Source organism: Coloeus monedula (genome assembly GCF_965178545.1).
Source record: "Coloeus monedula genome assembly, chromosome: 4".
Taxonomy (NCBI): Eukaryota; Metazoa; Chordata; class Aves; order Passeriformes; family Corvidae; genus Coloeus; species Coloeus monedula.
Window position 1 is genome coordinate 47,192,555 of NC_138784.1, and position 24,648 is coordinate 47,217,202.

Below are 24,648 nucleotides of genomic sequence, written 5' to 3' on the forward strand. Positions count from 1 at the left end.
GAAGGAGGCTGAATTTGTGACGATACATGAGAAGTGTAAGCAGATATCCTGAGCAATTACACTCCCACCAGCCTGCTAGCAAAGGCAGCTAGCAAATAGCTACTCTTGGTTTCTATTAATAACAAACTTTAAAAGGCAATAAAAGAAGTGCCAATCAACATGCATTTATGAAAAATACATTTTGCAAAGTTAACCTGGGAACACTTTCTTTCACAGGATTACACATTTGGGTCATCTTTTACCCATTTATAGATAGCTTATTATCATCGCCTGAGACAGAGAGCATGAGGACACGGCCCCTCCTAGGGAAAACAGTGCACACTGGGGGAAGACACTGTGGGAGCAGGGACCAGGGGCAACATGCAGAGGGACAAGGGCCCCCTCAAACCCTGTCTCTCAGAGTCAGAGGGACGTGTCAATGGCCTACAAAAAGGCCCCCATTAGAGTCTGAGGCAGAAGAAAGGTCCATCTTGCTTAGTACCAGGTTCTCATGTGCCTATCCCAAGCTGGGCATGGTGTTCAATACAACTTTGTGAAGGGTACTGAGGGAAATCAATATTAAGACATTATTTGCAAATATGGTGCCAGTTGCTCTAAGGCTTTTGCTCCTTTTAGTTCAGCACATATAGTTTTACAGCTGATATTTGCACATGGTTAACAAATACTGATTAAACCTATAAGCTCTCCTTTCAATCAGCTGTGAGAAAATGTTGCACTTTGTGTATCCCACAGTGAACAGCGAGCAAGATGGTTTAATGAGATCCAGTCTAAGCACTTTCTGAAAAATTAATTTAGCAAATACAGTACCAAATAAATATATATACCTGTTCTTCACACTGCCTGTGTACATGAAATCTGAATAAACTGTGTTTATGTTGCAAAATTGAAAACTTCCTTTTCATTTTCTACCCACTAGCAGATGACCAGTTTTAGCAAATTAATCACTTAATATGTTCTAAAACATTCATTTGCTGTATTTATTCAAACCTTTGTTCATTTGTTAGTTTTCTAATAAAATACAGTCTTTCAAGTCTGGTTTTAAAATAAACATTATTTCTCTAAAATGTGAAAAACCTTTCATATTTGCAGTGAGGTAACCCACAGATATGCCTTCACCATTTCCCTTCTTTCAGAAAGATTCATAATCTTTTTGATATAATTATATATGAAAGAAGGAAAATTAAACTTCAGGTGGCCAGTCTTATAAAAATCTTCTGCAATAAAACAGGTCTTATTTCAGCAAATACTTGTATTTTCTAGATGTCATTAGTGAAGGAAGTATTTCTCCTCCTTTAGCCCCTGGGTGTTTTTACATCCATACTAAAGAGTAATGAGGATTTTTGGTTTAAGAGGTGCAGAAGGAATGTTTGTGAGTCACTGGGCAGGGTTTGTCAGGTACCCAGACAGGAGATTTAAGATGCAAGGCAAGGCAACACAACCTCAGCTGTTGATACCAATTGAGGAAGTATTAGCCTAAGAAAATGCAAGGCAATGAATCTATCAGCTGCTTCTGACACTCAGTTCCTCCCTCCATTTCCTGCTCACTCCTGCTCCACTGACCTCCAAATCCCCTTGTTTCCTATCTTGCTGATTTCTTTTTCAGCATCCTCAGCACTGTTATCTTCAAGCATTCTGTTGCTGGCCCTCCTTCCTTATTTTCTTTGGGTTGTTTCTAAGAGACCAGCTCTCAGTGAGAGCCTAATAACTATTATGTAAAGTGGGAGGCAGCAAAGGGTGAATAAGATATTAATAATTTTTAAAAATCCTTAGAAACACACATGTTGGACTGATTCCTGCAAATTCCCAAAGATAAGAATATCTTTACTACCACTTAGAATGAACTTTGTGGGAATGTGGGAATTCATTTTAGCAAAGACTGAATAAATAAACTCTGCTTAAAAATGCAGATGGCTGAATTAATTTTTTCGATTCTTTTAGTAGCTAAAATAGCCACTGAAAAAGTTCATATTTTGGAAGCTTTTATGAAGTCAGATCTTATTCCATGGATATTTTGAGTAAGTCAAAAAGGAACTGGCTAAAATCTTTACATGTTAAAAACTTACATTTTAAAATTTGGGCATTTTAAAGGCAGAAATAACTTTGAAATTAAATACCTGGTGAAATCTTCAGCCAATCTAAAATAAAGCTTAAACAGGACACTGCTCAGCTACAAAACAAATACCCCCAATATATGCCTGGCGCTAACTACAAACTCACTCTGTGTTGCTGAAATACAAAAGAATGCTGCAGATTCAAAAAGGACACAATTTGACATAGTTTACTGCCATAGCAACTGGTACCTAAACCTCATACAAGTGGAAGAGACCAGCTGAACTGTTTAGTCCTTTTCATTTGAACAGCCACTATCAGAGTTTCCTCCATTGCAATGACTTGATTGGGCTGGGATGTCTCCCATTTTCATGCTTCCTTTCTTAAACAGCAGCACAGGGATTCACTGCTCCAAAGGGGGCATATGTGCTTACGAGGCCCAGAAATGTCCAGCAGGAGTGTGAAATGACAGCTGCTTTGGAGTATTCTGGCACTGACAGCGCAAGATAGAAATATTGCTTTATTTTCCTAGGTGCATTTTGAGATTGCTTAACAGATAATTTTATCCCACTCTCTGGACAGTGCTTGATAAACTCCCAAAACCAAAAATGCATCGTGTGCAGCCCACTTCCATCCATCCTCAGTGCTCAAGGAAACCAGTCTATCCCCATAGCTGGGTTACAAGCATCCCATCCCTCTACAACCTCCTTCTTCCCCCTCACCAAAGCCTATGAAAATACTTTGCATGGTGCCTGGCTTGCAAATATTGGCTCTGGGTCACAGCACTGCCCAGACATGACGGACTGACAGGGGAGCTTCCTTTCAGCAGCCCCTACACTGGGGCATCCAGGCAAATATTGTGGCTGGGAAGTAGAAGGAAAGCTGTCTCTTGAAAAGGTGACTCAAAGTTTTCTTGACCTTTCCTATAAATGGAAAGATAAAACTGTTCACAGCTCAAAGTGTGATGCCTTTTCCTGGTCTTAAAATCAAGAGGCATACACGGTTAGAAGGGGAAAAGGGATTTTACCTTGGTATTTATTTTAAGGATCCTTAGGTGCACACGTCCAGGTCATATGCATCAAGATGCACCCCGCCGAGTCTATCTCTGTGTCTATCTCTGTGTCTCTGTGTCTCTCTTCCGCGTGTTCCCGTGTGTGTTCCCCCCAACATTGGGTATAACATTATAGGTTGTACTAATTAGCATATCTATCAAAGATTCCCCAATGAGAGGCTCAAGTGAGCCCCCCTCCCCAAGGAACCTTCCCCTGGATGGCTCTATCTTGGTTTACAGAATGTGTTCTGGAGAGGACCTTGGGGTCTGGGGCACACTGATCCCTAGCTACGAAGCTTCTAAAATGTTTAGTCTCTTAGCTTGACAAACAAGTCCAAGAATGTAGGCAAAAAGCACTAGGAGTACAGAAGTTGTAAAAAGGTATAACAGGGGTATAACGAGTATAAAAGAAAAGGCAAAAATCTTCATGGCATCAAGTGTGGTAGAGCAATGTGGTTAGTATGCGTTTTTTCAGTCTTGTGGTATCGGTAAGTATTCAATCAGACTGATGCATCATTTTTACCTTTTTTTTACCACATATTTGGTTTAGTTAAATGTCATAAACTTACTCTGAATTTTAGGAAATACTGCCATGGGAAGATAAGACATGCCACCCTGGCACATGCTCTGACCCTCAACCCTGCTAACCTGAGATCCAGTCTCTGAAGGGGGAAAATACCAAACAAATGAGGGAGAAAAGTGCAAGAACATTTTCTATTTCACCAAGATGTTTTCTTTTTCTCTGAAAGATTGGTGTTTTAAGTTTGTCTTCAAATTTCCCCACTATTAAATCCTCCTAGTCCCATTTCTGTCTTTTTAGCACCTGAGTGCTAAGAGTGTGGTGCAGCTGTGTCCACAAATTCATTCCCTGTCATGTGAAAAAGTGCAGCCTCTTCTCAGCTTTAAACTTCTTGTTGCCTTCTCATGAAGTGTCCTAATTACCTTGCCTGGTGCAGTCAGTATTTCATATGCATCAGACATATTCCCTGTTGTCTCCTTCCTGAGTTAAATACAGGACAAGCCATTTTCCAGCACCAAGGGCTGCCCAGAAGCACAAGCAGCAGCTTCTTGGCTGACCGCAGTTCTGAGGTGCCCCCAGTGCTGCTGCAACTTTGCTTCAAGAAGAGGTGTCTCTAAAATTTCCTCAAGGTCCATTTTTTCAACAGGATCCAGTCCTTTGTAAACATATGTTAGCCAGAAAACAGTTAAGCAGTGCAGCAGAAAGAAGGAATTCAGCTTCTCCCCAGAACAGGGGGAAAGGCAATGCTCTGCAGTGTGTGGTACCCTGGGCCAAGCCTCTGAAATAGCAATTTCCAGGCTCTGAGAGCATTGACACTGACTCAGGGTTCTCACAGAATATTCCTGGAAGAAGTATCCACTCACATTGAGGAAAGCATCTGATAAATTGGTATTTTCCAAAATGAAATTTTGCTGAGAGTCCACTCCCCCTCTCTCCAAATTGTACCAACATAATTTTAACCTGTTTGAATGCTGGACCATGCCATGTAGTGTCAGAGGCACTAGAATCAGGGATCATCAGTTATCTGTGGCTGAAAATCAGCATTGTGTGAATTACTTAAGGAATTCTTTTAAGTTTTTTACTTTCGGTTTAAATAGAACTCCAAAATTCTACCTCTGTAATCAATAGCGTTGGTAACTTGATTTAAATCTTGGCCATAAAGATATATAATCTAAGTGGTTTTTAAACTGAATCAGATAAATTTGAAAGAGAGTTTTACCTGGCTTTCCCTTCGATTTTGAAAAACATTTCTTGTTTCCTGGCCGATTGTCAATTGTTCTTTCTAAACATAAGATAATTTCCATAAATAAGGTATTTCTCAAGCCAGTGACAATAGCAGGGAAGTGGAACAAGTTCAGCTAGCTGGCACTCGCTGCCAGCTGTTTGCTATGCATGTTGTATATGCTAAATATCAACTATCAAAATCTTTAAGGCATTTGTGGACAAATCCTGGATTTTGAACTGCAGGCTAAGTGTCCTCTGTTCCTGTGCCCATGCTATAAGGAGTCCAGCAGTACTTAAAATCGAATTTGCATAGAAAGTAGAAGAATCTCAATAAAAATATTTGTACATTCTTTTCTTATCACAGAAAAAAGTCTTTCTTAGTTTGATTCAGAAAGAACCATCTTCACAAATCCACCAGCTCCTGTTTCTGGGAAACCCCTACTTCCTAAGTGCCAGTCATGTGAACTTCTACCAGCATTAAGCAAGTTTCCAGAATTTTTCTCAGGTTGGTCCATAACTTTAAACCCAGGTTGTCTCAGGGGCATCTTCTGGATGCTACTCTCAGTCACAAAGTCTTTGTAGAAGTTGCCTCTCCTCACTATGGGAAGAGTGTGAGGAGCCTCTATGCTAAGAATGTACTGAATGTAACTCTTTATTCTTGTGGCTGTAATTTTGTGGCTGGAAAGAATGAAGAGGAGCCAATAGCATGTGACCAGCCAGCTCTCCAGAGGCTATTGTCAAATGCTCTGGGAAACACAGCTTGGCAACCCTGTAACCCCCAACAAATCCCAAATTCTCATTTTTCCCAAAGAGCCTCATTCCAGAGCACAGCAAAGAGCTATAAGACATTCTTTTTTCATGTATATATTTATGTGTATTTCTAAATGTTGTTATTACTTTTGTTTATGCAGTCATGCAGTACTACAGAACCGATGTTGTTTAGTTGGGGCTGGCTATGGCTGCTGATGGTTCTTAGTTGATGTGGACAAGAGTCCTAGAATTTTTCAGTGAGGGCCTGTCTCCTGTTTTCTCTGTCTTTCTTCACTTATCATCAATGTGTATTCTACTCTATTTTCTCTTAAATACAGAGCCAAGCACAAGCCTACCTGCAGTGTAGTCACACAGGTACAGGTCTGCCAGGAGTGCCTTTGTTTGTTCTAAGACTGCCCACGTACTTCATGAGGGCTCAGGCTGTCATCTGGGACTAGGGCAAGGAAGACAAATCAGACAGAGATATCCTCCTAGCTGGGTCTCAGCTGTGCAGCAGTGACCATGGGATGAGCTCCTGCCTGATCTGTGCTGCCGTGAGAGTGGTGTGGGACCGCAGTGCCCCAGAGCTGGCAACATGAGCATATGCAGTGTGGGCTATAAAAGCATTTCCTTTGAGAGCAGACTGCAGACACATAGGAGGATGTCTGAGGGAGCAACACTACATGCTTGCCCTTCTTTTATACTCTTCCCAGGCATACACTTTCAGCTGACAAGTAGCCTACATGGGCCTCTGGTTGAACTCAGTACAGCCACCCACATCCCCAGGAGGGGGTGCCACCTGTGGGAAAGTCTGCTGGGCAGCCCCCTGGTGCTCCATCTCCCTGGTTCCCCAGCCCATCATCCTGCAGCTCCTTGTGTTCCCTGTATGCTTGGGTTTCATTTGAAAGGATCTCAGCTTTGGAGAGGCATGGTGTGCAGGCCCATGTCCTTCCAGTGTGGTGCCAGGACACATAGAGGGACTCTCCAGGACTGGGTCTGTGAAGCACATCACAAAGAAGCTGCAGTATAGACACAGCTGCAGAAGCTGCACAAACGATGTCAATAAGAGAAAGATCAGGTCCTGGTTCCTAAAATTACTTGCTTAAGTTAATGTCAAACATATTGCCAAAGCATATTACACAATTTCAATTATGCACTAAAAGAATCTGCATTGTAAAGTTAAAGTTTAATTATGTTATCATTTACTCTGAGGAATGTTTGTGGTTTAATCACTGTTTATGTTTATTATCTTTTAGTTTACATTTTTTCCCAGATTAATAGATCATAAGATACACTGTATCAAGATTTCACATTAAGGCAAGATACTAGTTTAACATTATGTGGTAAAGCTTTAAAAACCAAACAATTGTCAACCTCGTGCCACTGAAATAATTCTCTCTTCCAAATTCATGTCCCTGGAAACGATAGAATGTCCTCATGGCAAGGTGGCCTGTCAAATCACTAAACAAGGGCTGGGGTCGGCTCCCCTGCTGGTGCAACACTAATGACTCCATGCAGCTGTGCCAACAGGGATTTTGGCCCTCCAAAAAACTGCTCACAGGATGTTCCATAATATGGAACATGCACATGCTGCTGACATGTAATGTCCTTCAAAAAATCCACCTCAGACTTTGGGAGGTTGGATATGCACAGAAAGGATGTATAAGGAAACTAAACTGTTTGTTAACCCCCTGAATGTGGTCCTATGTGGCCGCAGGACCCCGCAGTGCAACCAGTAATTTCCATCACAAACCAGCCATGTAATTGCAGCCTAACTGCAGAACTAATGCTAATCTCACAGCAGTTCAATTGTGCTCTGAGTCCCGATCGTGTTGTCAGATACCAGGTGCCTTCCCAGACTATTCAAAGGTCAGCCCTGACCTATAAATGCTGGAGCACATACGGAAGGCACTTGCACATGCTGGCATTCATGCATAAAGAAGAGGTAGTCAGCAGGAATTGGATCACCAGACAGGAGAGTCCTGAATTATCAGATCAAGATTTGGTTTATACAAATTTATCAATAATGTCAGTATCAATAAAATCATTGTAGTTACTGTAAAAAAAGAATTGAAAGTATCATGTAAAATCTGTGTAGTCACAACACTTCACAATTTCCAAATGGTGAGCAAATATTATAAAAGAGATTAAGAGAATGAAGCCATTTCTTTCACCCTTTCCTACCTAGCTTATTTGTGAAAGACTTTTGTCTGCATTTGATTTCAGATTACCAGGTAGGTAATCCCCTCAAGACACATTCAGACTGTGTGAACACCACATTTCTCTTGAAGAAAATGTGTGTCACCCAATGCACTCTCAAGCAGAGAAGAAAAATGCTGTACAGTCAGGGAAGATGTATTATCTTAAAATAATACACATACTGTACTGTACTGGCATATAATACGTAATACAACAACGATAAATATGCATATATTATTAATATGCATGAACCCAAAAGTACATATATGAGTCTCTTCTTCTGTACTTTACCCTGTTCCATACCAACAAAAACATACATGAAGTTTTCTTGAGCTTTAATATGGAGTGAGCCTTTGTGAGGACTGCAGAATCTGGTCATTTTAGAAGCAGTAATAATAATGTCAGTTTGTCCACATTCCTCAGATTAGTTAGATGCTCGAACAATGTACAGGGGGCTGTCATGTCTGCTACCACCTTACCAAAGTCCACGTGGCTTGCTCAAATCTATATAGTTAATTAATATTTCCCTTTTTTTAATTAAATGACAGATGTGCCCAGTATAAACCATGAATGTGTGTGGAGACTGTTAAACCACTCATAAATGCAGACATTTCTGCAGTCGCTGAATCACTTGCAAATAAATTCTGATTTCATTCTAATGCATTCTGCATACTGAAGCATCCAGCAAATATTTTCTGTGACAAACTCTCAGCTGATGCGGTGCTACTCAACATTCACTGAGCACAGCTAGTAACCCAGTGTGTAGCCCTCACTTTGATTGGATGAGAAGGAAGACTTTGTCCACAAGAAAATAAGGAAGAATGATTAATTCATTTCCCATATGAATTTTAAGGCATTCAGAAACATTTATACTAAAATTCATGAGACTTTGGGGATTTATTCATACCAGGAAATTTGTTTCAACTCATTTTTGTAGTGACAGGCTTAGTGAATCACAGATCAGTGACCAGCTCAATTATTTCATGATTTTTTTCGTCAACATTTGTTCCTCTGTTTTTTTGCTTATTTTCTGTATTTGATGAGACCTAAAAATATACATATATATGCATATATGTATAAGAAATACATTTCTGTGTAAATAAAAGGGCAGGAAAAACCATGTCAGGGGTAGGAAACACCATAATGGTCATGTCCTTGAAAATTTGTAAGGTAGGGGATGCTTTTGTGACCAACGTTGTAGTCTTTTCAAGTACTCTGCTCCCTCAGCTTTCCTAAATGGAAAGCTGCAGTTGCAGGAGAATGAATCAGACCAAACTTCAGCCATTCAAATTGTAGGCACCAGTTAGGCTGGTCAGCACAGTAGTCCTTTGCTCTCAAACAGAGATGGCCCTTCCCCAATGCAAGTCAGCCCAGCAGTCCCAGAAAGGGACAAAATACTCTCTGGACTATTTATCTTCACCTATGGGGAGATGGGACCGTGGGGGCAACTTAGGCAAATAGCTTAGTGAGGAACTCAAGTTTTATGTAGTTCAGCATAAGTCAGATGAGTCTCACCCTTTTGTCTGAACTTGGGAAAATAACCAAGTAAAGTAAGGAAGTCGTAAGAGATTCAATTGGGTTTTTTATTACACTCTACAAAGCTTCATATAAACGCTGGCTAAGGCATTTCTGTATATAGAGTAATAACATGAACTGACATTGCTGGCTGCAATTTTTTTTCTCCTTTCATTCTGCAGAGTCTGAACATGGAAAACAAGTCACTGGGAGGGAGGGAAGCGTGAAAAATGTGTCTCTGTCTGCAACTGCAACCTTTCACTTATTAATTCTCAAAGGACTTAAAGCAGAACCTCATGGAAGTTTAAAATCTGACAAAGCTTAAAAAAAAAAGGCAAGCCTTAAAACTTTTAAGGTAATAAATCATAGTCTTAAGATTGGCCATTTTTTAGAATGTCAGTAAAGATGAAAGAGCCTGAGAAAGAATAAAATACTTGGTCTTTTTTAATTATTCCTTTTCCTAGTTGTCATTCCTGTGTTTCTCTTTATTTTGCCTACAGAAGATCCATTTCTCTCTGTGTAACTTACAGTTAATTTGCAGGGGGTTAACTGTTTCCACGGCTTTTTGCATGGAATATAGAATAATTTTGCAATGGATTGTTATGAAATAATATCCTCATGTACCACACTGAAAAACTGCCTCAGCTTTATCTCTTATTAGACAGGAGAAAGATGCATCAGATCACACATCTATGACTCAAATCAATCAAACAAAGTATCATTCTACTACAAATGCCTCTGTAATTGTACAAAAAGACCACTAAAGTTGCAAAGTACAAAATAGAGATGCTAAAAAATCCCAAAATTAAGGATGTTACTGGGACTTCATTACACATCAGATCCAAAGAACAAATTAACTTTCCTGTGCTGTGCACAGAACTACCTGGATGCAAGCAACAGGAAAGGAAGACATAGTGATGTTTCCTCTGCAGCTTATGCAATAAAGTCAAGAGTGCACATGTTTTGTTGGGGTTTTTTTTGTGCACTTGGGACTTAAAATTTGGAGTTTACTCTAGACCATAGGTACCTACCTGTGGGATGAACTCTCATCACCAGGGCTTGTGATGGGAAAGCAAGTGAATAGGTGAAGTCCTTGACCAGGAGGAAATAGGAGCTTATAAATTAACTCTGAAACAGCATTTGGACTGCTGACCAGGAGGACCAGCTGGGAGTGGAAGGGCAAAGTCATACCCTTGTCTTTGGAAAGTCCACTGCACTGCTGAGCATGGAAGTACCATGCCACCAAAAAGGCAAGAAAGGAGAAGCGGCTTCAGGCAGGCCTGGCAGACTGGCCTCTCTAGGGGTTAGGTGACATTTAGGGACCCTCTCCACTCACCTATCTGGGTCACGGTGTGAAAAATCACAGTTCACTCATGGAGAGGCAGTTGGCCTCTCCCGCCTGCTGTCCTGCCTCCAGCACTAAGGCAGTAGCCATCAGCTGATGCCTGAGGAGGATTTGGAGAAGAGGGCAAGCTGTACAGCCATGCTTCCCCTGTTCCTGCCCCATCTCATGATGTAATTGCTGCTGTCTTTGATAGCCCTTGATGGCTTTTCCTTCTGTGGCCTCCCCCTCTAACATCATGAACAAAGCTAATCTCCTGCAGCGACCGGGATATTTGTGTCCCTAAAGGGACCTGCAGGTCCAGAGCGAGGGGCCAGCCAGCAGCAGTGTGGGACAGGCTTTCTGAATGGCTCCCAGCAACCAGGTGCCTCAGCTCCACTCTAGCCTGACAGAGGTGTCGAAAATAGCTAGACTCAGTCTGGCCTCAGGAGTTTAATGTTCCTTTTACTGCTGAAGCAATAGCATTAAACATCTGAACAACAGTTTCAGAATGTAATCTAACACATTGTTTTGTTTGCATCTTTTAAAAATAAAATTACTAGGGTATAAAGGCATTCTGAGAATTATGCTGGCTTTCATGTGCACTGGAATATAATGTTTGAATAAGAAAATTTAGAATAATAGTCTGCTGTGTCAGATACCATGTTCACGCAGTTAATATAGTGCTATCTTATGATCTGAGAGAGGACATTTCCAGAACAGGCAGTCCTTAGTTTGTTTTTTTTTAATTAATCTCCTTAACTCTGAGCTATGGCATGGATGTTACAGCTGAAGTAGAAATGTTCCTTCATCATGCTTTGGCCATTCCATGGGGGTTCAGAAAACCCTCTCTCAGCAGCCACCTTCACAGGACAGCAGTACCCGACTTGGTCCCTCTCATCACCCCTCCAGGAGCTCAAAGCAGACGGTGAAGCTACCCCAGGGAAATCTGGATTTTTCAAAAGACTTCAGCTCCCACGAAAGCTGAGAGCATTTAAAGTTTCATCACCTCATTTAGCTGCCTACATGGGAACTGGTGGGTGCTGAACTCTTTGGAAACGCCTGTCCTGTGAAATGGGCCTCCAAGCATTTTACATCACAGCTGACAGTGTCAGTGTCAACTTCTACATGTTGAGTAAGTAAGGTCCTGACATAATACACTATAATGACTCCCTGTGCAGCCCTTTAAGGCTTTTATGTAAAGACATACTTAGACGTCTTAATAGCTCAGAGTTGTTACTTTTACTACTCATAGCTGTCTTACACATGTGGGTTTATATATCGATTCACGTCAGTGTAGCTGCTAGGTAAATGTATTCACGTAAGCCTTGGAATTTTTCTTGGAAAATTCACCAAAGCTTTTCCCCCTCCCTGTGAAATAAATTATGTCCATTTGATGGAGTGCTTTCTCTGGTATTCAAAAAAGGCCATTGCTACAAGAGTTATTCAATTATCTGCCAAAAAATCAGTTGCAAACGTATGCCTGTGTGTGTACCCACTAAGGTAAGAGTTTTACAGTCTGGTAAACTAAGAACAAGTCTGCATTTAAGTCTCAGGTTCTTTAATTAATCATTCTTTGTTTTCAGCTTTGGAGAGGTTTCTTCATCTAACTGTTGAATTCATGAAAGAAAGGAGTTTATGTCTGGAGCTGTATGGTAACAAGAGAACCTTTAAACTGCATGTACATTTTAGACAACGCATTTATTTTGCAAACACTCTCCATGTGGCTATGTTTAACAACCTAAAGTGTATCGCAATGAATGAACATTTAAAAGTAATTACGTAAAGGACAGGGTAGACTTCTGGATTAATCACTACAACTTTTGGGTGGTCCAGGACATGCTTGTAAAATTTTATACTAAGCATTTTAATATTATGTAGAAAAATCATCTTTGCAGGATGTTTCACCTCTGCATTCCTGTGTCTGCCTTTCTCCCTAGCAGAGCCAGCATGGCCTCAGGCACTAACAGGGGTTCAGCTCCTGGGAGTGGAACTGCTGTGCAGACCCTTCATGGCTGTAGGACTGACTATTCAAGCATATATTCGTTGGTAGATGATGGATTTTCCACTGGCACTTGCCAGACTGACAAACCAGACCAGCTCCTCTTCTTTCAAATGGATTCCCGATGCTTCTGAGACTTTGAGCAAGCCTGTATGTTAATATGTTTGGCTTCATTTTTGGCAAAGCAGGCTCTCTGAACTCAACTCAGGATGAATGCTTTTTTCTCCCCTTAGCCTCTAGCAATACATAAATAGGTGAAATCACCTCTTACATTAGAAAAATAATTTAAAAGGTAGAATACTATCTAGCTAAATCTACTTTTTCAGATCTGGCATTTATTTCTTTCTCTGTTTATAAAAACTAGGTCACAGTGTGTGTTCATTTCAAAGAAAAAATTTAAATACACTTTTCAAGCACAAATGAATGCTTCCCAATTATGCCTTCCTGTGGTGTTTAAAAAAAATTTTTTTAAAACAACATATTTAGCATAGCAGAAATGAAAACATTTCTATTAAAAGAGAAAGGCTATCAATTTGCTGACTAAAGCTGTAAAGTTATCAGTTCTAGTAAGGTTAAAAACAAAGTGATAAGGCCAGCAGCATCTCTCAAAGGATAGGTTTATTGGTTATGATCATAGTTATTACAGCATTCCCAGACAGTACTGTTTTTGGTACAAACATGGAACTTTTCAAGCAATAATAAATAAAAAACTGACCCATGAACAAAGAATGAATGAGTGGTGAAAAAAATGCTTTTGTATAGAAGATGTTAATTGTCCTTGTTATAGATGTCTGCCTATCTATAGATGCCTTCTATTCAAACAAGAGAATAATCCAAAATCAAAGCTTGCTTACCACTGATATTAAATCTTCCAGGACCTTCTTCAGCGGTAATGGCAAGAGAGGAAAAAAGAAAAAGGCAAGGTCTTTGGTTCTGTCTTTGGTGTCAGGAGTTGCATGTACAGTTCAGCACTGCAGCACTTCCTTCACACCAGCACAACAGCACTGGGATGGCAGAAAACATAATTTCCTCCAGATTATTATTAATTTTCCAGTGATCATAGAATCAAAGAATAATAGAATGGTTTGGGTTTGAGTGGACCTTAAAGATCATCTAGTTCCTTAACCCCTGCCATGGGCAGGGACACCTTTCACTAGATTGGCTTGCTCAAAGCCCCATCCAGCCTAGTCTTGAACATTTCCGGGGGGGGCATCCACAACCTCTCTGGGCAGCCAGTTCCGGTGCCTCACTACCCTCTGAGTAAATAATCTTTTCCTAGTATCTAATCTAAACCTTCCATCTTTCAGCTTAAAGCTATTTCCTCTTGCCCTATCACTGCCCAGCCTTGTAACGTATCAGATGAGAGAAAAACTCTTGGTAGAGATCAGAGAGAAGAACTGTTTCCCTTATAACTCTCGATACAGCTGTGGTTTCCCTCAGGGCCCAAGGAATGGGAGCTGTGCTGATAGCTACCAGCAGAAGTTCTTGTCGCCTTTGGGAAAAGCCCTCTTGGCTGGACGCAAACAACTCTGTGAGAGGCAGTGACAGAACAAAGCATGCACACACCTCTGTTTGCTGCAGTCTGTGGCTAGATAGGCACCAGCTCCTAGTCAACATCTGAAGGAAGGAGTGACTGAAACAAGACATCAGCTCTGGCATGCCTGTTGGTGGTCCTGCCAGACTGAGTCTTCACCCAGGTGTGAGTCCAATGCAAAACAGCCCTGTGAGGGTCAAGGCTGCAGAGAAACTGGAGGAAAACTTGGCCAAGAGACCAAGACAGAAGTTTGCACTGCTGCTGCCCATATTGAACTGAGTGCGTGGATAAAAAGCTTGCACCTAAAAATAAGTGCATTAAAGTTTTTTTTCTCTCTCTCTAGTTTCAATCCCATTATCCTTTATTTTGTCTTTTATTTATGGTTTGATCCCAGATGGCAACTCAGTTCAACACATCCACTTGCTCAGCCCTCCTGCACCCCAGGTAGAATAGGGATGAAAATCATAGGAGGAAAAATAAAATGCAAAGGTTGAGATAGGAACAGTTTAATAATTGAAACAAAGTAAAATAAAGTAATATTAATAATAGTAATAGTAATAATTATAATAAAAGGGGGGACAGCTAACCCCCAAGAAAAGCAAGTGATGCACAATCCAATTACTCACCACCCGTTGACTGAGGCCTGGCATGTCACCAAGTAGTGATTGGCCCCTTCCAGCCAGCTCTCCCCAGTTTATAAACTGGACATGTCATTCTATGGCATGGAATATCCCCTTGGCCAGATCAAGTCAGCTGTTCCATGCTCCCTCCCATCTTCTTGTGCAGTTCCTCCCTGGCAGAGCATGGGAAACTGGAAACTCCATGACTTGGGATAAGCACTTCTTAGCAACAACCTAAACACCACTGTGTTATCAACATTATTCTCATAATGAATCCAAAACAAAGCATTGTAACAGCTACTAAGAAGAAAATTAATTCTATCTCAGCCAAAACCAGGACATTATCACCAAAAGAAAAGAAAAAAATTTCAACTCAATATTAAAACTGTCTTCATTGTCTAAGGAAGGTACTAAAAGAGGATAGATGCTGAAAAAAAATGTTCCAGGCAACCCTGCTGGTAGCACAGATGTAATCAGTGAGGTTTTCACATGGGAGTTCATTTTGAGACCTCTCTCTAGCGTTGCCATTTTCCAGCCTTCATTCAACATGTATCAGGACTAACAACTCGTCCCCTAATCCACTGGCTGCAGAGGATACCCCTGCGTTTGTGCCCACAGGCAACCACGTATGAGTACAAACAAAGCTGGTGTTCCTGGCCCCTATTGTTTAGAGCTGGCAGCAGAAATAAAGCAATAAAACTGTTAATAAACATTTTGAAATACCTACTCAGTCACAGCTAAACCAGACCTAAACTCAGTATTTTTTGGAAACAGGAAAGAAACAGACACTTCATTTCTGTGCCTCAGCTACACATGAGCACAAACCTTGTTTGTAAACCTGGCAGGCTCAGGCTTACAGACCTTAAAGCTGCAATGGCATGACGTGCAGAAAGCTCTTTCCATTCATCATCCTTAGCAACACCTAATTGTGTGTCTTCTTTTGGCTTGTTCCACAGTACACACAAAGACTGCTAACACAGAAATGCAAAATGCCTGGGATATTGATGGAGAGGTGAGAACCCAGAAGACTTTTTCCCTCAGCCTGGAAGATTTCTTTCAGGAAAGTAAATTCTCTGAGAACTGACATCATTTAGGACCTATTCCAGCTGTAATTGCAGGTTAAAGTGTTTTCATCAAATGTGGGGTGAACTGGATCAGGCTTCACTTAAGATGAGCTAGAAGTACTTGTTTGGGCTTTGCCTCTCCTCTGCAATGGAATCATCCCTAATAATCACTCTCTAGAGGATCCAAGCCCCACTGATCAAGGGACTATACACACAATAAAAAGACTGTCTAAGGGAGTTTAGACTATCTAATGTACAGACAATCAGAGAATCAGCTGAATGCCAGCTGTATTTACTTATCTGTTTTTTTCAATCTCAAATATACACAATATGTGGAATTTCTTTTTAAGATCAGCTGAATATTGGTTGAAAATTGACCTAATAAATAAAATGGCTAAAATATATTACAAATACATTCATTCACTGATTTTATCCACTGGTTATTTAAAATAATAGTGTATGATTAAAAATTGTTTTGGCTAAACTGAAATATCAGTTGTCCCAACCATTAAAATGTCCTGGCTGTGCTCCTAGGTGATGACAGTACTATATTTAGTCACTGAGTACCACCAGCTGTCTTGCTAACAGAAGTCTGGCATTTTCCTTAATTGAGAGATGCAGTATGTGTGAAATGATACCACTCACACTCACTCATGATAATACTAGCATGACCTAGTTGAAAGCTTTTGATTTTTTTTGCTTCTTTGTTCAGAAGAATAACAGTTGGTTCAGTAAAATGTTATAAACTGAAACCTATCCAAGGGGTTTATAAGGAATTCTCTGCAGATTATGATCTAGAAACCTCATTTTTCTGAATCCCCTGGCAGAGAAGGGCAGGTGAGGGGGATGAAATGGAAAATATAGCCTTCAACATTTGACAATTACCTTCCCAGTCACCCATATCTTGCAAGTCTGGGTGATGTTTTCTTAGTTTTTTTCCCTGGCTGGACACTGGGCAAGAGAGAACTCAGAGTGTTACATTCTGGTGGACAGTTCTGTCAGCCTTCTACTTTCAAAGCAGTGGTATAAGTGGAGGTGGATGATGGCTTTTGTTGCTGAATAGTTAGTCTGTCCTAAAAATTTACTTGTGAATTCTGATTTAAATTCCTGGAGCATAAATTTCAGAGATGAGCCAGTGGTCCCTTTCCCCACTCTCACTCCAAAGTTGTATTGCCCAGTAGGTAGGACAAACACCAGGTCAGAAACATGACTTAGTGCACTGCTTCCCAGGAGAGCTCCTTGACACTGGGGGCTGGGTGGTGGGTAATGTGGGTCATTTATTCTCTCTCGTTGAAATGCTTCCACTCATATTCATAAATAAACATTCACTGAAGCAGCAACCAAAAATCTGAAGTTCCCCTTGTCGAATGATCTAATCATCAGCTTAGAAAGATGTATATTAATTTTTATCCAGTAAGTATTTAAGTTTTCATTGTTAAGTGGTCCAAGCATACCAGAAGAACCATGAGACCTCTGCCTCAGCACACACTGCAGCTTAGCACTTGTGGTATTTTCTGAGTGGGTCAGCCTGGGGTTAAAATTCCTGCAGTTGACCAGACAAAAAGGGAATCAGACCCACGGTTTCCCACATATGATGTGAATGTCCAGCCTGGACTGGGATCTAGGGCATGGGAGGGAGGAACAGCTTTAATACCAGCTTCTCTGGATTACCTCATTCCTCTTGTGAATCTGGCCCTTGGGTTATTTTTACAAAGTCCCAAAGTGAAACCAAATGATTCAAGGTGAATTAAATATTGCAAGCAGTCCAGAACTGCTTTTTTTTGATTCAGTGAAAATGTTGAAAAGCCTTGTCTGGGGGAGCAGTCAGCTACAACAGTCAAAAAGGATGGAAGAATGGCTGTTGAGCAGGAAACATCCTCTTTCATTGTGCTGCTCCTGAAGGGCCAGCTGGAGCTGGTGTGTGCAGCCAGCCATCGTCACTGAGAGTGTGATGGTTTGTGAATGGGCAAAATAAATATTTAACAGTATTTACAGGCACTGCAGGCAGGTGAGGAGGCCAAACCTGAGCTGGAAATTCAGACACGAATTCAGTTCCCATCTGGGCCACAGAATTTCTGCGCAACCTCAGGTGAGTTGTTTACTCCCTGGATGTGCAAATGCAAATTCTTGTAGCTCTGTAGGTTTCTCTGCTTCAGTGGACCGGTTATACCAGCTGGAGATCTTGGCACTGACACCTCAGGACCCTAGGTATAACAAGGTGAATAATGCTTTCCTAGATCTTGAGACCTGAGACTAATGATAAAGTCACTAATGGGTCTCATGTGTGCCTATTGTGATGGGCTCATAAAGGCCTAAAAAACCAGAATGAGTAAAACAAAATAACATGGGAACATATTAACCAGAAATTTACTGTATGCTACACAGCAATTTGCTGTGTACTATTTCACACTGCCATCGTGGGCTTTTAAATGTTTAAACACAGGATGTTTTCCTGTTCTCACACACTCAATGCTTGCTTCAAATGAGGAACTTCTGGTGCATATGGCAGATCAGCCATTCAAATATTCATTGTCCTGTGAAGTCACATTTTTCAGTAATGAAGCTGTGACTTTTTGCTTTAGAGGTGATTAAGAAGACAGCTGAACCCATGCGGATTAGCAAAACAACGTAGCTGGTCAGAATTTCTCACCACGTATTAACTGTGAAATGTACTTGAAAATTGAGATTTTAATTAAAAATCAGTGTTCTTACCTGACATCACTGGAGGGTCACTGAGCAACACAAGAGTGCAAATGAATTCTGGCCTCCTTCAGCAGTGGTGAACAAGCCAAAGGAGGTCATAAGGTTTCACAGAAAGCCCAAAGAGATGAAGAGGAAATGTACAGTGTTTCCCAGTCTGTCAATAAGTAAAGATCATCAGATCTATTTTTCTGCTTTTTTGTTCCACACTTTTATCTGCCTGGGGAAGAATCTGGAAGGGATGAGCAGGCTCTCAGTCACTGTTTAATTACCTTGCTTTTCATAAAATCATGAAACAGAAGTGTTTTGTTTTTCATTGCAATTCACAGCTTCTGCACACTAAATGCCTTCAGATTCCTGCAGAGAGCTAAATCTGGTCTGCAGGCTGCAGCAGGTAAACAAGGTATATCTTAATGGACTGCCAAGTAATAACATGAGAGAGCTTTTTAGCATGGCTTTACTTACATTATTCACGCTATACTCCATGAGTGCTCCTATAGCCTCTCAGCCCTGAAAAAAGTGTTTGTCCCTGTGATTCCTGATGTAACATGACCAGGAGGCACAAACCTGACCCTAATTTAGCACGGCTGAGCCATATGCCTTTACAAAAAGACTAGGTTAATTTAATTTTTTTTTTTAAGGCAAAAGAGAAAAAGTTTAAGATCTACATTTAATTAGCAAAGATGTTTGGTTTCAGGACTATGCCCAGCAGGGTGGCATTTAGTAACAGCACTGTCTCTTCTAAGAGTAGCTGGTCAGAGTAGAGGCATCCAGTTCTACCTGCTATGATGGTCTGAGAAATAGGTCCTTTCCAGAATATTTTAGGATCTCAAAATAAAATATGACAAGCTAGTGCAAACAAAGAGGTCCTGGAAGGGAAACATGTCAGGGAAAAAGGAAGGTCAAGTGACAGGACAGTTTGGCTTACTGCAACTTTGGCACACAGTTTTGCACCTCCCATCAACCAGCACTTTGGCATGGACACTGTGGTAATAAGGGGTCTTGAAAACCAACCTAAAGGACAAGACAGAATCCCACTATCATGGAACGGTTGGGGCTGAAAGGGATCTCTGGGAGTCATCCGGTCCAATCCCCCATGCACAGGCAGGGACACCTAAAGCAGGTTGCCCAGGACCTTATCCAGATAGCTTTTGAGTATGTCCAGGGATGGAAACTCCACAACATCCCCGGGCAACCTGTGCCAGTGCTCAGTCATCCTCATAGTGAAAAAGTGTTTTCTGATGTTCAGAGGAAGCCTCCCATGTTTCAGTTTGTGCCCATTGCCTCTGGTCCTGTCACCAGGCAACCAGTAAGTAGGATGTTCTCTAGGAAATTATTTTCACTCATAGATTGCAAGACTCCAGGTTTCTGTGCTCACAAAGCACGAGATGGATAAAATTCTTACCAGATTATTCACAAAACACAGCATTGAAGAAACAACAGGTCAGCTGCCAACACTAAACTGAAGACCTTTCTCAAAAAACAAACATGCAAAAATTTGGAGATTCTATATCCAGTATTTCACTTTGCAGTGAGCATGGGGCTGCATGTTTCATTTGAAATTGCTTTGCTTCTTAGGATTTCCATCAAGGTTGTAATGCCACACTGTCATTTCATATGCTTCAACATAATTGTTCTCCTTTCTAAATCAGCACCTTATTCTTGCTCCAGAAATCTAAGCTTTCATTTTGAGCATATTAAAATCACTAGCGTAATTAACATTAAAAGAAAATGTCAGGTAGCCAATATAAGTTCTCTGATGTTGCAAAAGCTGTGAAAACAACAGCTTTGTTATGTGACCTACACTCACTCCTCTCAATGCAATATTAATAATGGAATATTAATTACAAGCATAAGGTTACTTTTTACATCAACAGTTTCATCTATTTTAGGGGTCACTGGTGTGAACACATCACCAGTAGTAGCAGTTGTTATGAGAAGGTGCAACAGGCTGCTTGCTATTGTCATTGATGCTGTAGATCTCAAGCATTCTTTGCCAAGGCATCAATTACTTACCAGAAGGAGAATATTCTCCAGATTCTTCACTAAAGGAATCTGCTGCTTTCTATTCCCAAAAATCACAACCAGTTACATATCTCTGTTTCTCTCAACACAGTGGTTCTCCCAAGTCCATTTCCAAAGCGCATCCACACTACAAAATTGGCCAAATGGCCAATAACTAATTTAGCACTGATTATATTGTTTCAAGTGATGGTACATAGCTCACTCCCATCCAGCTCCTTTCACCTGGCCCTGGATTATGTGCAGACTCACAATGGTCTGTTTCTTAATATGCATTGTAAATGCTTGCTAGCAACCAAAGTAGACCTACACAGCAGAAGGTCCGTATTATGTTCTCAACACAGGAGCCAGATGTCCAATACCACATACTAATGGAGAAAAGTGGGGTTGTGGTTTTTCTTCCCTTATGTGAAGAAACTAACCTAACTTAAAAGAACAAATATCTGATGGAATTTGCACAGGAACCTTCTGGAGCTGACAGGTTATCAGGAGTACTGCTTAGGTAATGCAAAGCCCACAAGCGTACGTCTGCAGCATCTGAACTTGCCTGAAAGGCTTTAAGGATGTGACAATATTTAAAGACCTGAATACCTTTAAAGACCTGAATCTTAACACTGGAAGCTACATTTCTGAGGGGTGCAATTTGTGAGACAATTGTTGTCCAATTCAAAGGGCCAAAACCTACAAAAGATGAATTTTTGATGCCTTTGGGATCAGGAAAGAAAGTGATTAGGGAGCTTCAGTGTGAAGCAGCACCTTACTATCTTCTAGTTACTGGGTGTCTTCCAGCTTCAGAAACCTAGCTGTGAAGGGCCTCTGAATGGGAAATAGGGAAGGAGCAGGAAGAGTGGAAGTGAAAGAAAAATTACTGTTTGGCAAGGTCCTCCCTCAGATCAGGAATTGGACAGCTGAATGTAATGAATGATGCCAGAAATGGCTTTGAGCCTGCATCTTTGCCAAACACGGTCGCTGTGCAAAGAGACCAGCCACATTTCTGTGAGGTGTGGACTTACATGGACTTGGGTAACACACCTTAATGACCAAGGCTGGCATCTCTTGCAGGGAAGCCAAGGTTGGAGGTTCTGTGTGAATATGAGGATGTTAAGCCCTCTCTAACCAAATGTAGTTTTTACAAGTGGGCCTCTCCCCTGTTCCATATTCTGCCATGAGGAGAAAACAGGCCAGTTTCAAGCTAGGCATTTTTTCTGGCTTTGCTCTTTCTTGACTAAGCTAAGCACAAATGAGTATGTAAAGCACAATAAATCACATGATAAATTAGTCTCAATAAGTGAAGCAGCAATCACAATAAATAAATAAATAAATAAATTGCAAATACAGAAGGATCCATCTATAAAAGTGTATGTCTCATTTGCATTGTTCATTTTTCACTTCTGTATGTAAATTGCACTGGGATATCTTCAATATTTTCCTTGCCTATTTATCTTATGATATTTTCCTGTTCCTGCTTCTTTTTTCCTCTCTGAGACATTTCTAGCACTGTAGTTGGAGAGTGCAGCTGGGATACAGCTGTGTACTGTCCAGCTTTGATGAGCTATAAATGTTTTCCCTTGTGCTAAAGTTGTGACATTCCCTACTGCTTTGGTTTCTTGAATGCTGGTGCTTAAAAAGCAGATCTGAAAACCCCAGAACTGCTCTTTTTAGCCAACAGTTGCTCTCCCTTTGTATCAGCAGTTTCTAATTAAACAGTACCATATTAGAAGACCTAAAGATCATTAAAGGTGTACTCAGGGTGTCCAAGAATAGCGACACAATGCAGGTGTTGTTCCCTCAGTTCAAAATGGACTGGTCAGTCCCCTCATTGATTAGCAATTGTGCTAAATGTCTTATAAAAGTCTGACCCTCACACTGCTAACACCTTCGGTCAGCCAAATAAATTCTTTCAAACTTTCACAGTGGAAAAAACTTTCTATTTTATGATTTTATAACCCTGTCATTAGCAATCTTTGAAACAGCATTCCACCCCCAGGTTGCATTCTGTGGTTATGAACTTCATTTGATCACTGCCCCATCAATTTGACATTAACTGCTACAATTTACAACTGCTCTGGCTTTCCCTCTATTATTGCCTTACCTCTGCAAGTGCAAAAAACTGCTGCCCAGGGGAAGTCTGAAAGAATGCAATGTCTTGTTAAAACCTGAAAGGGCAACAGGGGTGGGGGAACAACCTCCTAGAAGAGAAAAACCAAAGGTTGATAATGAATAATGCTTCATTCTCTGCTGTGAACACGGGTGACCTGGCATGTAGACCACAGCAAAGTAGTGAATAATTCACCGAGAGAGTCATAGACCTCCTGGTAGACCACAGCATTGCTTTGTCTCACAAATATGTTCTCCCACAGAACAGTGCTCGACAGGATGTTTCAGTCTACAAATGTTTAAACAAAGGCGGGTGTGACGGGGTGTGCAAGGGGAGCACTGTGCATGGAGTGGGCCAGCATGCATGGCTGTTTCTCCATTAGCAGATAATTCCATAGGCCCTGAACATAAGGGTGATGGAGAGAACAACGGCTTTGATGGAGATGAGGCACACAGCTCACGTCCAATTTCTAACCCAGACAATAAACCAATTGCACTCTCAGAGAGGGACATTTAAGCACCATTAACTGTCTGAGCTGAAGCAACAGGAGCATGGATATTTTGAGCAACAGCTGGAATCCAGGCTGATTTCCTGACCTTTGTGCTCATAAAAGGAAAAGCATCCAAAGGAACCATTGGGGCTGGAATATGGTTCCAGTTTCCACGTGAGTTCCTTCTTTGCTTTTGTGGGTTTCTCTGCCTGAGAGACAAATCTGAGGCCAGGTTGTTTCTCGTTTAGTTTGCAAATGTTCCTGTTGCTGAATGCTATTCAGTTTCTGCCTCCTTCCTTCTCTCAGCCCAAGGCTATGTAATGTGGGCCTGGGTCCTGGGGGCTGTGCTGGAGACAGAAGAGTTGTGCAAAAACCGCTAAATCTCAGCTCTGCTCTGGGTTGAAGCTGTGTTTGGGAACACAGCTAGCAGGCACTTTTTATTAACTTGGATATCAAACTGTTTATAGAAGGCAACATTTTACCAGTTTTAGCCATTTCTCTAGATTTTCCATCTTTGTAGCCAGAAATATTCTGAGGCTAATCTTATATCTGAAGTTTAAATTGTTTGATCTGATGGAGCTACTGCGTGAGTCACTTCTATATCCGTAGTCTCTCATATTACCTTACTCACACTAAAAAAGACCTTTTGATTTAATTGTGGTCATTTCCTGCATATAAGATAGATAATGTCTAGCCCATGCTTTTTTTATCTTATCCTGACAAACTGAGATATTGTCAGGCTCTGTAATTTGCCAAAGTATCAAGCGACTATTCTTACGTTCTTCCTCCTGGTTATTGTCCCATGTTAAACAACCTCCTATAGATCTTTTTTCTGACACACCAGGCAGCACCTTATTCTCTCACAGAGTGAAGGATATGTCTGGTCTGTCAGTTCATGCGACAGGAGGAGGATTTCCAGATGCTAAAACTTTGGTTTGGGACCATTTGCTTTGGGCATGGGGCAATGAGGCAGAGGACACAAGTGCCCATGACCTGGTGACTGCTGTACCTGTCTCAGGAAGTCACTGACAGAAGAAATACTTCAGGCTGGCACTAAGCTTCAGAAGTAAGCAGGGTACAATTGTCACTGCATGGGCAGGGAATGCAGGGACCAAATGCAGGACTCTCATGCTGTGCATGAAGCCCCCAAAGGAAGGAAACCATGTTTTGCATGAGATGTCTTTCAGTGCCCTTCCCTCTTGGCACCTTTTCCACAGCCTCACTGGTACTGACTGATACTCAGTATGACTCAGTTCCACTCGGCATCACACCACAGAGGAAAAGAGACACTGCTGTTGTGATTCTATGTCAAAAAGCTTTCTGACTTTTCACAGATCACAGGCTGGGAAAAGTATGACAACTCATTCTGAAAATCACCTTTCTAATCCATGCAGTTCTGCACATGCTTGCAGAGTCTCTTTACCAGAATCCTCACAGAAACCTGGTTTTACAACTAACGAGACAATGATTTCAATCATTTTCCAAATGT